The sequence below is a fragment of the Pinus tabuliformis genome, chromosome X, assembly GCF_031772625.1.
Source record: "Pinus tabuliformis cultivar Carrire ecotype Pingquan chromosome X, CPIR1, whole genome shotgun sequence".
Lineage (NCBI taxonomy): Eukaryota > Viridiplantae > Streptophyta > Pinopsida > Pinales > Pinaceae > Pinus > Pinus tabuliformis.
In genome coordinates, this window is record NC_142308.1 from 1,485,473,446 (window position 1) to 1,485,479,350 (window position 5,905).

The following is a 5,905-nucleotide window of genomic DNA, read 5'->3' on the forward strand; positions in this document are numbered from 1 at the left end:
TTTTTCTCTTTTACTCCAAAAATGGTGAATCATCCCCCATGGTTGACATCATCATGTTGAATCCAATTGGTTCTTACAAAGTTTACTTTGGTTGTACATTTTTCTTAGGAGGCCCATTTTAGACCTCAAAATTCCCCTAATGACTCCAACTCTCTATATGGTCTTGTATAAAGAAAAATAGGTCTAACTCTTTAGGAAGTATTGTTCAATTCATCAATTACCATAACTTCTTCACTTAGCTTGTGTTAAAGATATAGTCCTTACCATTCTCTTATCAGCGACACAATGTATTTGGTGAGAACATGTGTGTGACCATGCAAAAAGTCAAGTGCGATGCATGGAGGCTCCAACACATGAAGGGGAAAGGAAGTGAGCCCCTTAAAAGCCTGTAATAGTACACAACTTGAAAGGAACACACATGCATAATGAAATCACAAAATAATATGCGAAATAGTCCACATGTTAATAGTGACAAATTAATAATCCAACATGCATTCAACAACATTCATACAAATGCAAACAAAATAGTTCATAAGCATAAACGTAAGTTAAGTAACATACATTGCAAACACAACAAGAATAATCGTACTATATTCACAATATATGCATGAAAGTGTGTCAAATATGAGCTTTTATTAAAAGTGAACTTTCCAATGATACATACACCATTGACGAACTACTATCCCTAATAGTAGATTGTGAAATTAACCACACCTGTTCCTCCAAAGAAGTATACTCCCTCTATGCTACGGAGAAGCCAAGGCTCTCACAAAACTCCCAAGCTCTTTCTAAGCCTAAGCCTAGCCAAAAGCTTGGCTCCAAAAATCCCTTTACATGATTTATGAGGTTCTATTTATAACAAGAGGGGGTAACTCTTCAAATCCCCTTTGTGAATTTGGCCCACCCTCACGACTCTTCAACTTCTTTAATAAATAACTCATTACATTACATCATGAATCTTCACATTCTAATATTGACACTTGGAATTCCACTTACAAACCCATTACAAATAATATTACAATTTACAGTCGTACTCATATAAGATAAAATAGGGTAGAGACAACTTGACAACTTAACAAGACAAAACACCATGATGCTTGAGTTTGGGGAAACTCTAGCTCAACAACTTCCACTTAATGTTTGTCGGTCACATAGCGGTGCCAAGCTTGTTAATGTGCAATGACATCCCCAAACTGTGTGATAGTGTCTAGCTGGAAGTAGGCTTTAGCCTCCATGGCATCTGGGTACAAAGATTTGGACCCAGTTTCTACTTCCTTTTGAAGCATGATCAACATTTTCTACACTTGGATAGGGCCACCAATGTAGTTATGCATGTTTTGTCTATTCACCTCCAAGTCCTCCTTGATGGAAATCTGTCTGACCTACGCCAAGTATTCCTTTATCTCATTTTTGACCTAGTTCCTGGGTTTGGCTTTAGTGACTGAGCCAACTGATGGGATCTTGTGGGTCTTCACTAAGGAATCCAGAATGTTGTATATTCGTGCAAACGAGGCTTGAATGTTACTAATGAATGAGGTCAACTATTCGTTGTTCTGGATTGACATCCACACTCTTGTTTTCTCCAGATCTGCCTGTGGCTTCATTTTCTTACCCAAGTCAAGTTGTGCCCCTTTGTGTCGCATTTTCCATTCATGCATGAAAATGCTTGCAGATTGCACATTTTTGAAAGTTTTGAAAAATTCTTTAAACTGCTGCTACAAGCCAAGCATGCAGAAAATTGCCATATGCACAGTAACAAGCTCCTCATAGAGATCTTGCATGGCCTCTCCAAGTGTCTATACTTCATTAATTATAACTGCCTTCATTTCGTTTGAGTGGACCTAGGCAAGAGCTATGTTCTGAGCTGTCGCGCGAAGCTGTTCAACCTCTTGCTTTATAGCCTGCAAGTTCTTTGATAATTTATTATTATCGGTCATAAAAAACTAAGTGTTCGAATTTTCTGCACCTGCGAAGGCCAATTTGGCTAAGGCAGTGGCTTCAGGATCCCTCCTGGTGTTGGCCACAATTACCCTTTCTCTCATAAACGCAGGAGATGCGAGATCATCCGAAAAATGCTTCTTACACGCTTATACAATCTTCTTCTGGAGTTCATCATATGACATATTATATGTGTCCATAACTGGATCATCGTTAAGAGGAACAACTTCCCCTTCCTTGCCTGGAGCTGACTCACCTACTAGAGGTGGTAGAAACTGAATAACAACCTGTTGTGTTCTAGGCATCAGATCGACATCTTGATTTCGTAGCTCTGGTTCTGCCTCCATGTCATTGATCTCTAACAAATTTAAACTCTTTTGAACAAACTCCTAATCCTACATCTGTCCACCCTCTTCCTCTATTGGTTTCGATTTTGTTCTTGCTCTTAGACTTGTTTCCACATTGTTTCTTCTGCCATTGCACGTTGCCTTTCTTTTTCTTCCTTCATATGCTTATCTTCTTGTTCTTGCTTATGATTTTCTTCCTCCAATCTCCTCTATTGCGCTTCTCTGTTCCCCAGTTCTGCTCTCTGCATCCTCTACTTCCTCGTTGCGTTAATTGCTAAAGACGCTTTCATAATAACTAGATGCACTTTCATCTTGCAACTTCTTTCGCCCCTTGGACTGTAAGCAACCTTTCTATTTCCTTTATCTTGTACAAGGTTTTTCCCTTCTACTGGGATTGCTTCTAGAGTTGCTGCCCTCTGTGGAGTGAGCTATGAAGTTCCTGCAAAACTGATTGGCTCGCGGGTCTTGGAGGCATTATAGAAATTCTTCCATGGATCCTCCTCCTGCTAATGCAATGTCCCATTGAGCCACTAAAAGTGGATTCTCGCACAGTGGTTCTTACAAATACCACAGGGATCATACAAATTAAAGTATCGAGTATCGAATGCAAACTTCTCTATCGCCTATACTTCGATATCCGCGACTTTCAGGTTCTTTATCTCGTACAATCAAATTCGCAGAGGAAGTGTTTTCCAAGGTGATTTCTTCTTCATGTGCAAAGAAAATGATAACCTTGTGGCGAGATGATATGAAACTTCTTGGATGACGAGCTTGTCGGTGGCATAACTTGGAAAAACATGCAGTGACTTCTCTCCGCCGAAGATTCTAAGGTGCCATCCGGTGAGGAAAACCAATCTGTGATCTCTAATATTGCCTCCATTTCCGCAGGTGACATGCAAAGTGGTTCTTCCTGAAAGATCATCCTATATAACATAATGAGGAAGTGGTTAGTTAGCTTCTCCACCACCCCTCGATGGCTGTAATCCGATAGCATCTTGCAGTGGATGTGCACGGAAGGTTCTCGAAGTGACCAACAAAGTTCATACTAGGGAATGCGTTATGTTCACAAATTGCATCCACTAAATATTCAGACATATAGAATCTCTCTTGTCCAACCTTGGGAGGATTTAAAGCATTACCTACATGGATCCTCAAATGTTGAGCCAACAAATATTACCATTTGAACAAATTCTCATCGTTCAAAACCTGGTTCAAAAGTACTTCCCAGCCTTTTGGAAAGGTCTCTGTGCTCGATGGACCGTGGATTCTGCAAGATAAAATTATCAACAACTGATAGGCCATCCTAAGAGACCTTGTCTTATATGTGTTTGTGGGTTCCTGTTGAAACTTTGATTTCTCCTTCACCCAACTCTTAACAACATCCCTCGTGACCACATAGTGTTGGTGGCATAAAAGAGTAAATCCATGCATGTTTCTGGGTCAGGAAAATGTTACATACGTCGGTAATATGTTGCCAGAAAAGTAGCAAGCCTCCGTCCACTGGCACTACTCAAAGTCCTGGCCTTCACATCAATATGTGAGATAATCCAACTGATGACATCTCTGCACATGGGAAGGCTGCATATCTGCATGAAACCCTGTGTAGCTCGATGCTCTGGACATTAATGTATACCTGCCTGTTGTCTAGATCTGCTATGAAGTCCTTTGCTGAAAAAAATTCGTTTACTTTTTTCCATGTAAGATCTGAGTCATTTTCTACATACAGTTGAGTGTCTGAGTATACTGGAAAGTTTATTGGAATTTTTTAAATTGCTTCCAGTGGTATCTTTTGATGCAGTTCTCTTAGCTGCCATGGTAACATTGACTGTTGGAGAGAAGTGCTCAACAATTGTGGTACCTGTGGGACAGAAAAGACACTCATAGAAAGAAAACATTATCCTTTTGAAAATCTATATTCACAACAAGATCAGGCAGCAAACTGGTGCAGTAGTGAGAAAAATTGTGCAATTTTATTATGCAAGTGAGGGAGACTGGCAGTGGGAACTATGCATTGTGCAATACCAGTAGCCAAGGTGCAGCATGAGGCTTGAGGCTACACAATGCGCAGTCCACCCTGGGTAGTGACTGGGAGAGATTGTACATTGCATAGTCTCAGTGGCCAAAGGACAAATTGAGGCTTGAGACTACATAATGTGTAATTGGGCCAGCCTGTATTGCAGAATGTGTAGTCTTAGAGGCCAAGCCTCAACTTTTGATTCTGGATTACACAATGCCCAATTGGGCAATGTGAAAACTAGCCAAGGAAAGTGTGGATTTTCCCAGTGGAAGTGTGGGAAACAAGAAAATATGAAAGATAATGAAAGTAAAAACATAGATCTGACTAAGTGTGGATGGATCAATGTGAATGAAGTGCAAAAGTTTAATAAACAGAAGGAAAAACAAATGTGTAAGGATAGTCTTTGAAATGACTATTGCTGGAGTGAAAATACAAGAAAATCAATGCGACACTTATGAAAGGCAAACGACAAACTGAAATAACACTTCTACAAGATAATACAAGTTAAAATGCCAACAACCATGAAGAGAAATAAGAAAAACAACACTCATAGAAGTGAAACGATAAAAGTGACAAAAAAAGCAGCGAAAGACGACAAAAGCAAAAGTCACCCGGAAAAGTGACAACAAGTAGCCTGAAGGTTCCTTGATCTCCTCGGGAATGCTAGAGCTCCAAGATCGACTGTATGAGTGAGCTCTAAAGGCGTCTATCTGATTTGGGTGGATCAAGGTTTATGACGTGCATGCCTAAAATCAAGGAAAAAACGACACTTGGAGGAAATTTCTAAAAATAGCGACTGTGCCACCTTCGGGAAACTAATGATGAATTGCTACTTTCTAGGGTTTTCTTTTTGCTTCTTTGATTTTTTTTCCTTTTGTTTTTTAGGAAAATTTCCATGCACGCTACCGGAAAAGATTGCACAAATTTGGTGAACTAGGGAACTTTCAGGCGCAGTGCACTGCACCGTTTCTGAGCTTTGTGATGGATTGCACAATTTATTGGCTCAGTGTTGGCTTCCTTCCATGATTGCATAGTTTCTGAGCTCAAGGCAGAATTGCCAGTTTGGATTTCACAATTCCAAACATCAAGGTTGGCTTGCCCTCATGGATTGCGTAGTTTCTGGAGGCAAGCCCATAACTGTTTTAAGGCCAAGTCACGAGGTTAGCTTGTGACTTAGAAATATCAGCTAAGTATGGAATCAAGAAAACATAAGAACAGATGAAATGGATAAGTCTCAATCAAAACATGAACACTTGACAATAGTCAAAGGTAAGCACATGTCAGCGGAAAGGACAACTCCAAAATCAAAGCATAGGAAAAATTTTGGAGGGTGGTTGTAGCCGCTACAACACTTAGTGACACATTGGTAGAAATCCAACTCTTTGTATGGTCTTGTCTCAAGTAAAATAGGTCTAACTCTTTAGCAAGTACCATTCAGTTCATCAATTACCATAACTTCTTCACTTAGATTGCATTAAAGATATAGTCCGTACCATTCTCTTCATCGGCGGCACAGTGTCTTTGGTGAGAACATGTGTGTGCCATGCGGAAAGCCAAGTGCGATGGATGGAGGTTCCAATAAATGAAGGGAAAAATAATTGAG